This window comes from Sinohyriopsis cumingii, unplaced genomic scaffold (assembly GCF_028554795.1).
Source record: "Sinohyriopsis cumingii isolate HCF-2022 unplaced genomic scaffold, ASM2855479v2 utg002264l, whole genome shotgun sequence".
NCBI lineage: Eukaryota > Metazoa > Mollusca > Bivalvia > Unionida > Unionidae > Sinohyriopsis > Sinohyriopsis cumingii.
The window spans coordinates 578,697-590,123 of record NW_028316175.1 but is presented as its reverse complement, the minus strand read 5'-3'; the positions used below and the strand labels follow the sequence as shown (position 1 = coordinate 590,123).

The window sequence follows — 11,427 nt, the reverse complement described above, 5'->3', positions numbered from 1 at the left end:
CTTCTCCGAATGTTTCTGTTGCATTCTTCTTCTTCATGCTCGCAATTCATATTTTCTATTACCTTTTTCACACGTTGATTTTTGGTAAATGCTGTGTGAATTCATTTCAACATTAGAGTACCTATTCCAGTATTCTCTACGAGGCTGGAATCTCTCTCTCTTTTCCTCTCTCTCCCTCTCTCTCTCTCTCTCTCTCTCTCTCATTCATGAGGATGAGAGCGCGTTTTCTTGTGGAAGAGGGTACGTAGTTTCGAAGATTATGGTAGACAGCTTGTTTCATTTACACGAATACCGTTGCTGTCTTGGTGATGACACGTTTTGTTTGTTTTAATACGTCGGGGAATTAGCTCACATGGTAGAGCGCTCGCTTAGCATGCGAGAGGTACCGGGATCGATACCCGGATTCTCCACAATTTTAACACTTATTTTCTAAACTTTCTGATTTTGACTTGTACTTTTTGCTTCGCCGATATTTTTCGTGGATCGGACGGGTAATACTGTCGTGAACGAAAGTACAATGTTATCCCTAGGGACAAATGTTTATTTATGTTACTATGATATGTGGATTCAGTATAGCAGATATATGTCTTTGTCACTACAAAAATTGACGATTGGGACTGACTCTCTCTCTCTCTCTCTCTCTCGGTTTGACCTAACTTGTACCATCATTTATAGGTCAAGAGACATCGTCGTATGACAGAAGTGAAAAGTACAGCTCACTCCTCTTCGCTCGCTTTTCATGGATTTTATACCGTATCTTGGTACTATGGTCCAAAAAGTGAGAGAGAGAGAGGGCTCTGGACAGTTTCAAATTTAATTACTAATAATCAATTTTTAGAACATTATAATAGGTTGAAGAACAACATAAATAAAACATTAAACACATTACAGTATTTGTGCCTTGTAACCAAGAAAGTTAGCATATATTGTTGACAGTCTTTTGCAACTTTGCATCACTGAGTATAAAAACATCGTTGATAAATCCCAAGAAAAGTGTGCACATACCGTTAGGACAAACCATACTTGTGCAGATTATTTGGTCTAAATTTAAGTTCAAGATTTTCATTTAGCCCTAACTCTTTTCTCTCACTCCAGATTTTTGCCTATTTTGTCCTTTATTCATCAACGGGGAGGAGGAACCTAAAGCAGAAAGGACTGCGATGGAATTGAATACTGCATTAAATTCATTTAGAAAACTGGAATTGTACTACTTCTATATCGTTATTTTCATAAGTCACTATTGATTCGTGTGTGGAAATTCATCACTGATCGATAGGGAACACTCAATTTCAAATATCTTTATATACTATGCTGTCGGGCATTTCTGCGCACATAAGATTTCCGTCTCCAATATTGAAGCAAAACGCATACCCAATTAGACCGATTGACGACAGGAAATTACGTCAATGCTTACCATTTGAAATGAAGCTATTGTCACCAGAATATTCTGTTCAAAATAGTATTTAATTTGTGCTACACGGGATACCTTCCCTGTGTTTTCATGGCTCGCGATATGTCGGCCTATTCTGCGCACAGCTTTCAAAAGATGTAATGTTTATCCATCGGGCTATAGAAATGAAATAGCATTACTTTGGACTGTTTCTGTCAGCAGTTCAGTCGAGTAACTAAGTCAGGTCTATAGCCAGTTTTCAAAATTCAGCGAAACAATGCCAATAAATGGCAAGAGATCTTAACCAAACTAAACTGATCTTGTAAAAAAAACTTTTAGTAAATTACAACATTTTACACAAAAATACAAGCTATTATTTGAAATAGATACAACAGTGAATAGGATGTAATGTGTTTACAACGTCTTGCTTATGTGGAAAAATTACTAAAGAATTTAGAAACAGACTATGCGCCGGGGAATTTCTTGAGAATCTCGTTCTAGCTGCAAGTTGGCAGGTTGGGTAGCAAACGATATGGTACGTATGGAACTTCTTGCAAAATTGGAAACTTGCATTAAGATGCAAAATTTTATGATCTATACATTTTGGTCGTTTAAATAATGTATTTATTTGTATGGTTCTGAAAGATACTTAGTAAATGTGATTTTCTGGGATTCAGGTTTAAGAAGTTCATGGATTGGGTCTTCATGTTGTGTATTATTGCGCCATGAACGGATCACAAATTATTATCAAGACTTAAATAGCCGTATATACATATATATATATATATATATATATATATATATATATATATATATATATATATATATATATATATATATATATATATATATATATGTATGTGTGTATATATATATATAAAATTCAAAAATCAATAGAAAAAATTTTACTTTTTTTCACAAAATAACAATTACGAGAGTATATGAATAAAACCCCAATAGAAAACACTTAATTTCGTACATGATCATTGTAACTCTGACAACACATGAACTATAGTAGTATAATTTAAAATTACGAGAATGAAGAAGTGCTACGTTTGATGGGGAGTTGGATATTTAATGGTTTATTTTGTTGTTGATGTCTTTTTCATACCAAACCATATAACATTTCTCTTAACATGTGGTTTTCATACACGCATGGAACGCATTTCAACATCTTATAATTAATTATGGGGCTTTCCAAACAAGTTTTTTAAAATATATATTCTCCTACGTGTTGTATATATTTGTCTGTCTATTTTTTGCGGACATTGATATGAACAAACACAACATGATTTAAATGATATATTTGACACTCTGATGTGAAATAATAAAAAAATCCGTCTTTTAAAGATAGTTCAGTAAAGCCAAGCTTCTTTATTTTTGTCTTGGCGATGACACATTTATTATGTTATGAACAGTAATTATTCAATTAGCCGAGGTTGTAAAAGTTCACTTAGCATGCTGGGAAGGATATCATACTTCTCCGAATGTTTCTTTTGCATTCTTCTTCTTCATGCTCGCAATTCATATTTTCTATTACCTTTTTCACACCTTGATTTTTGGTAAATGCTGTGTGAGTTCATGTCATCATTCCAGTAGCTATTCCAGTATTCTCTATGAGGCTAGTATTCGATTATGGAATCCCTCTCCCCCCCCCCCACTAGATTGAGAGAAAGTCTCAAAACAGTTTTGATGTTGCTCAAGACATGTTAGATAATGAAAATGAGGACAACACCAATTCAAGGCCGGATTTAAACTTATCAGAGATGGATGATATGGGAAAACGGAAGGGAAATGTGAGAAACATTGAAAGTGTCACTGATGAAAATGAGGACAACATCAATTCAAGGCCGGATTTAAACTTATCAGAGATGGATGATATGGGGAAACCGAAGGGAAATGTGAGAAACATTGAAAGTGTCACTGATGCTGATACCAAAGATGATACCAATGATGATGCTCTATTTGTTTCACAGACATCGCAAGCAGAACAAGATTCAGATGTAGACGAAATTAATGAAGGCATATACATGCAAATCAAAACCAAATTTGGAACTCTTAATAGAAGTGCCTTCAAAAAAAGATTGAAATCAACACTTGATGTTAAAGGTCTCAGGGATTCTAGGCAAGCTCTCTTTGATCTAGCAAAAAGGAAGAGATATGATTGCCCTGATGGTCGATTAGTAGAACGTTTACCTCGAACAAATAGTGCTCCTGTGGAGGATAAGTTATCGGAAGATATTTATATTATATTCCATTTCATTGAAGGAGAAATAATTACAGTGACATGAAAGCATGTATATCTAAATGGGCATTGAAACATAATTATGAAACAAGATCATCCCAGCGTTTAAACTCCATTCGCAGTGATTTTATATCACAAAGTCCGAAAGCTCCGGTCAATGATTACGCCTTACAAAGAATTCATGAAGATGCTGATAGAATGAGCACAATATTTGCGCAGATAGCGATAATGAATAATAAGTTTGAAGAAAAATTCTCCAGATTGGAAAACCAGTTAGGTGATATTATCACACAGACAGAAAATGAGATCTTAAACTTAAAGTCAGACTTAATGGAAACTACGAAGAAACTCGAAGAGGCGAACTCTCATATAGAACAACTGAAATTAAAGGAAGAAAAACTAATCAATGATAATAGAGGAATGTATTTCCAGATGTCATCAATGGCAACCCGGGAAAATGAGATTAAAGAATTATCTTCTTATGTACATCAACATCTAGATGTGATCATGAAAAAGATTAACTGTATTGAGGGAAAGTTAGACACAATTTGTACAAGACACAAACTTTTATACAATCAGTCTAACAAAGGAAGTGGTAGAAACGTAGACTTGCAAATGAAAGAAAATCATGGAAATCATGAACTATCAGCATACAAGGAGAGTAGACATGTTATCTCTCCATCTATTGACCAAGAAAATGTAGTACATGGACAAAAAGAAATACACAAAGAGCCTGCTAGAGCTCTTCCAGCAAATTTGCCTGGAAATGGTCCCGCTATGTTTACATTGAAAGATTTCCCGCCACTTTCACGGAATGATCAGACTAACATAACGGAAAATGTGAGTCATAATCAGTGCACAGAAGTAACATCTAACAATGCAAGTACATCAACCCACAATCAGCAAAAGAAATTAAGATATGAAGATAGAGCAAACATAAATATAAATGAAAACATAAATAAAGATCAAATAGGGCACAACAAATCACCAAATGATCAAAGAATGCTTCCGAATGACGAGGAGAGACAAAAAAAAGAAAGATACATCGTATAGACATACTGTGACAATTATTACCAGACCAAATCAAAGGAATATAGAATCAGATGTGTTTGAACCAGTTATAAGAAACAAAATAAGACGCATTCTGCTATCAAATGTCAAATCGAGAAAAAATATAGATGTAGTAAGGACAGCTATCGCAACTCAGTGCAAGGAGGAAGGTGTGACAATAACATTCGTCCGCCTCATAAAGGAACGACCCCATTGGGATGGATCAAATATATATACATTTCGACTAAATGTACTGGATAAAGATTTTGAACTGATGATGAATAATGAATCATTTTGGAGTTCTGGAATAAAATGTAGGGAATGGATAACAAACAGAAAATGGAGAAAAGGCTACTCACTTGATGAAACGCATGAGAATTACAAAATATATTCCTAATGAGCATAGCCATATGACTAGTAATTGCTTCTTAATTATAATTATGCTCATTATTTCAACATGGAATGTACGTGGTATAATGTCTAGCACGCAGAAACTAATTGAATTATTACCAGACACAGATATATTTGCTATCACTGAACATTGGCTTTGTACAAAGAATCTAACGTATTTAGATAAATTACATGATGATTTCAAAGTAGTTGCGCTACCTACTGAAGAGATACAACATTACTATAGAGGTAGTGGCGGGGTTGCCGTATTTTATAGATCATCACTATGCAAAGTAAGCACCTTACAAAATGAGTTCCCAAATATTATGGCGGTGAAAATCTTAGTGAGAGACTTGGAACCTACAATTTTGATTGCAACCTACTTTCCCTCGACAACTAGAACTGATGATGCATATGACAAATTTTGTGAAAATGTTTTTGATGTGTATGATAGGTATTCTGCTGAAAATATATGCTTAATTATAGCCGACATGAATGCAGATCTTGTGTGTAAAAATCCATCAAGAAGAGATCTTGCTCTCAAAAAAAGAATAGAACAGAGAAACATAGTTGCTACGCTGGTGATAAAACCACATGAACATTACATCACGTATAGATCAAAAGACATGTCACGAACGTTCACACTTGATTATATATTAATACCTGAAATAATTAGAGGTGCTGTAAAAAGACACATAGTAAATGACAAAATTTATTTCTCAATATCTACCTATTGCAGCGGCACTTGCAAAAGATATATTGAATGAAAATAAAGAGACAAGTGTATCTCCAAGAATGAAATGGAACTTGGCAAATCCGTTAGAAATGAGCATGTATAAATCTGATGTTAGTGCATTCTTGAATTTCTCCTATGAGTGTAAAATGGTAGAAGATATAGAGCAGTATAATGAATTGATAACTAAGAGTGTAATAACTGCATCAGACCGATATCTTCCAAAGTCCGAATTCAAATCGCACTTGAAACCATATTGGAAGAAAAGTGGGCTTGAAAAATTACATCAGAATATGAGAAAAGCGCTCGCAGAATGGATCAAATCAGGAAAAAATAGAAGCACAGAGTGTAACATCAAAAGAAGACACAAGGACGTGAAAAGAAAGTTTAGAAAGAAACATAGGCTAGAGAAAAAGGTATATAAAGAGTGCATATTTGAAGAGATAGAAAAGAGTGCAGAAATGGGAATAGACGAATTCTCTGCAGTCATACGGGAAAATAGAAAAGATAAATCGGACATTGGTAATACTGCATTTCGAGGAGTAGAATCTAATACTTTGGATGAATGTGTCAATCTATGGAAACTATATTTTTCTGAATTAAGTGGTACAACAGATGAGGAACATAATGATTGTGTCAAAATGAAGAATATGTACGAAGAAAGCAAACTAGAGACTGATAACATAAAATGTAATAATATTACAGAGGAAGAAGTGTTGCAGCATATCAAGTCTCTAAAAACAAAAAAAATCACCAGGCATTGATTGCGTATCGAATGAGCACTTAAAGTATGGTGGAAAATATTTAATCAGAAGTAGTGAAGTGGGGCACCCTAGCGACAATGGGAATTAGCATTACAGACCCCCCCCCCCCCCCCGGGCAACTCTAGCGACAATGTAAATTTAACATGGGGAAAAATCATGGGCAACTCTAGCGACAAGGGAAATTGACATGGGAATAAATCGTGGGTCTGTTTAGCGACTAGGAAAATTAACATGAGAAAAATTGTTGGGTCACTCAAGCGACAAGGGAAATTGAACATGGGGAATTGATCGTGGGACTGTTAAGGGACTAGAGGAAATGGAACAGGGTCGGGACGCTATTTTAATATGGTCCCGACCTGATGGGTCTATGGAAATGGAACAGGGGAGAGGGATATAAAACACACACACACACACACACACATACATAAAAAGGGGTAGGCAATTGAAAGTCTATCTCTTTTCGAGAAATGTGGGTGGCCCTGAAAAGGGCATTTGGGTTTCTTCTTCTTCTTCTTCTTCTTCTTCTAACTCCTTAACTTCTTTATCCATTCCCTTATGTTTTCCATCATTCCTTTCTTCTTCTTTTTCTTTTCTGTTTCCTGTATCCAGTCCGGCTGACCCATGGCTCGGAACTTTTCCTGGACTTTGATCCAATTCTGATTGAGTCTCTCAAACTCTGACTGTTTCTTTTTGTTTTCCTGATCTTTTCTTTCTTTATTCCATGTCTCTTTAATCTTCTTTGCCTCTACCTCCATCACTTTTCTCATTAACTCCTCTCCTTTCTTCAGTCTGTCCAGGCCTCTCTCCACAAAAGAGCACTCGGTCCCATGCGACATATTTTCAAGAAAGCACCTGACTTTGCTTGCATTGTCAAGTGCTTCCTTTAGACTTCCCACTCTGACATAGGCAGGATTCATCATACCTCTCAATCTCTTTTCCTCCTCTTTTATCATTCCTGCTACCACTTCTTTTGCTACGTTTAGGCATTTAGCGTAGTCCAGGTACTCTGCTATCTTCCATTATTTTTCTAGTCTCTCCACTACATAGATACCATCCATTATCCAATAGTATGTATGTACCAAGTTGTTGAACAACTCACTTGCAACCACCATCTTCGTTTTGATTATTCCTTAGAATGGTTCGAACATCAAACTTTGTGGGTTCTTATAGTTAAAGCGCGGACGTGATGGAAAACATCCCCCTAAAACAAAATTGATATTACCTAGATCATAACCAAACAACGCGCGGACGTGAAGGAAAACATCCTCTACTTTTCTCATTTCATATGATCTACTATCCACATACGTGAAGCAGCAATAAACAAACCCCAAATCTACTATTCACACACTCAAAGCATTAAAATGAAACCCATATCTACTATCCACACAAATATACATGATCACTTACAAAGCCCAATAATCTACTATCCACACAAACGTACTTGAGCGCTTACAAACACACAAACACACAAACACAAGAAAAAAGAGTCAGTGTTTATATTCACACTACTCTACATACACACATTGGCAAATCGATTACTATTTCTTTTCTAGAGATTGGGGTAGCCCTGAAAAGGGCTGTTTGTTTTTTGAACTCCAGTGACACCTGGTTAATGATGGCACCTTCCAGGCCTGGCACCACACACACATCTTCTTCCTCAGTCTCCTTTTACTTTTTTTCTTGGGAGTGCAGAGGCGGGATGATTGGCTTCAGCACCCCAATCCTCTGTCTCTGGTATCTTGTAAGTCATTCTCTCTCCTATTTTCTTTTCCTCCTCTTCTCTCTGTCTTCTCTCCTCCTCTTCTTTCTTTATCCTTGCCTCTTCTACTCTCTGCAACCAGCTCATTCACTATACGCCTGGCATATTCCAGGTGTACATGAAGTTGAAGCAGTTTTGCTAGTCTGGTGTTCATTCTCTTGATCAATCAACAAGGGTAGCTAGATTGCCGAGCGATTTTTAATTTATAGTGAAAGCACGGACGTGAAGGAAAACATCCCCCTAAAACAAAAGTTAGTTAGTTAGTTAGTTGGATTATAGTGGTTTTCGTTCTTTTGAACATGTACCACTTTTTTATTCACGCACTGCGTGATTTTTAATTACTCCTGGGGGAAGGAAAAGGAGCCTCATCCCCCAGGCTTTTATGTACTCAAAGAGTACTTTTTAATTTAGCCACTCAGGTGTAGGACTAACTAGTCCTTAACAACCTGACTGAAAGGCTAATAGACATGAGTGGGAATAGTCACACCACACACTCGTGTTTCTTAGTTGGATTGAAATGCCCCAGGTGTCAAACCAAGCAGTATGTGACTCCCGCCACGATTGGTCGGCAGCGATGAGGTCACATTAGGACACCCGGTCTTGTGGCATTGACGAAGTGGCCCGCTTTTTTGATATCATCAATTGCCTTTCCCAGTCCGATATTCCGGTAGACAGAGCCTTCCTTTTTTCCACTCTGTTTAGGTGGTGCAGGTTTATCAGCTTCATCGCCGCTGGATGATGATACTTCCAGGGCCGCTGCCAGCGTGGAAGTTTCAAATTCTTCAGTGTCGTCTGCCAACATTGCCTGGATTTGGCTGAGTATGTTAGTAGAAATAGCTGTGGAAGCTTGATTTAAAAGTTCAGCCAGATGTTGTTTAAGAGACAAGGAGACGGTTAGGAGTATTTTTTTTTTTTTTTTTTTTATTCATCAATTCAATATTTATTTTGATTCCCTATCTTATTGGTTTGGAATGAAAACTTGTTTTTATGGTTGTTTGTATGTTATTATGGAGTCCTGTTTTAATTAATTCCTATTTTTCTATTTTAATTTTTTGTGGCCTTAATTGGTTTTTATTATTCGGGGTATGAACGGCTGTGTCAGTTTGTGAACCTACGAGACCTAGCAGGCCGTCATAATTCCCAAACAGTGATTTTGTAATATTCGTCCTTAACTGGTTTTTATTATTCGGGCTATGAACGGCTGTGTCAGTCTGTGAACCCACGAGACCGAGCCGGCCGTCATAATTCCCAAACAGTGATTTGTTATATTTTTAACTGGTCTTTGATTTACTTTCTTAGATTTTTTTGAGTAGATTGGATTCGTGTATAAAACTTATGATATTTTTGAATGTTAGATTAATATTGGGGTTTGTGTTCATCAAGAATTCTGGGTATGTTGTAGGGGATCCAATTTTATGCTGTTTAACTTTAAACTTAGCCCTTTCTTTTTCAAGTGTATGGCAGTTGTTAAAAATATGCTCTATGTCTTTTGGGACCCTGCAGTGGTAGCAGTTAGGGTTATGTGGTTGTGGTCCTATGTACTGTCCGAAGCTGTTAGCCAGCTTGGTTTTGCCCGTGAGTATTCTATTTATGAATTTTTGTTCACTGCCTTTTGTTTTGGGTGGTTTCCTATTTCTACATACTTCTTTAATGATGGTTTTTAGTTTCCTGCCTTGAGTGCTTGTGTTCCATAATTCCTGCCATTTATTATCAATGAGGGTTTTAGATATGCTATTGAGTTCGCATATGCTATAATCTAGGTTGATGTGAGTGGTTTCGTTTAGTTTTTGTTTAGCTGTTATATCTGCCATATCGTTACCTGGTATGTTAATATGGGATGGTATCCACATAAATTCTACTTGTAAGTTATTATTGTTCAGTATTTTTAACAATAAATTGGTTTGCCTAAGATAGTTTTCTCTTGATTTGGTGTTGTTATTAAGTATTGAGTTTATGACGCTTAGCGAGTCACTTATTATTACCGCTTGGGGTATTTTGTTCTCTTTGATCCATTTGAGTGCTTCAAGTATGGCCCAGAATTCAGCTGTGTATATAGAGCAGAGGTTAGGTAGTCTTCTTCCTACTTTAATGTTAAGTTCGGGGATTACGTAAGCTGCTGCTGTTCTGGGTGGTTCTGTAATTTTGGATCCATCAGTGTAAATCTTAATGTAGTTGCAATATTTTGAGTTGATTTCTTCTGTACAGATTGTGTTTAGTTTGAGTTCCTGTTCGTTTTTATTGCCATATTTCGTAATGAGGGTGTTAACTGTGGGGTTGATATTTATCCATGGTTGTTTGTCATAGTGATTTGCAATTTCTGCTTGGAGTTTGTCTATAGGAAGTTGTTCAACTAATTGATGGACTAATTTCCCTGCTGGTATGTTTTGTGATAATTTAGTTCTAAAAGGTATGTTGCATTTATTTATAGCTAGCCGGGTGGGGTGTGTGTCGGGGTGTGTTGTTAGCCTGGCTGCATATCTGAGGGTGAGTTCTTGTCTTCTAAGGTGGAGCGGCAGTTCTCCAGTTAAGATTTGAAGTTCCACTAGTGATGTGGATGGTAGTGCACCAGTGCAAATAATTAGGGCCTTTCTTTGTATGCTATCTAGTTTTTTGAGGTTATTTTGCGGTGCCGAGTTGTAAATTTGGCATCCGTAATCTAGTTTAGATCTAATTAACGATTTATATAAAGCTAGTAAGGTTTCTTGATTGGATCCCCAGGTGGTTCCTTTAAGGGTTGTAAGGAGGTTAAGGTCTTTATTACACCTTTTGACTAGTTCGTTTATGTGGTGTCCCCAGTTTAGCTTGGAGTCATAATGCATTCCTAAAAATCGTGCTACATTTACGAATTTAATTTCTTGATTTTGGATGGTGAGTTTGGGAAACTGATTTTGTAATTTACGTTTGGTGGTGAATAATACTGCTATGGTTTTTTCATGGGATATTTTGAAACCCCATTTATCAGCCCATTTCCCTATTTTGTTTAAACTTGTTTGAATATCGCTGATTACTTTGTGGTTGGAAGGGTTTCCTGCTCTCCATAATCCACTATCATCAGCAAATTGTGAGAGTTCAATTAGTTTTGATGTTAAGTTGGTG

General features: G+C 36.5%; 1 non-coding gene across 1 annotated transcript; it reads left to right on the top strand.

Annotated features, from left to right (window-relative positions):
* The first annotated feature begins 337 nt into the window (after window positions 1-337).
* Trnaa-agc (transfer RNA alanine (anticodon AGC)) lies at window positions 338-410 on the top strand. Its single transcript has one exon. It is a non-coding gene; the product is annotated as a tRNA-Ala (tRNA).
* Window positions 411-11,427: the final 11,017 nt, after the last annotated feature.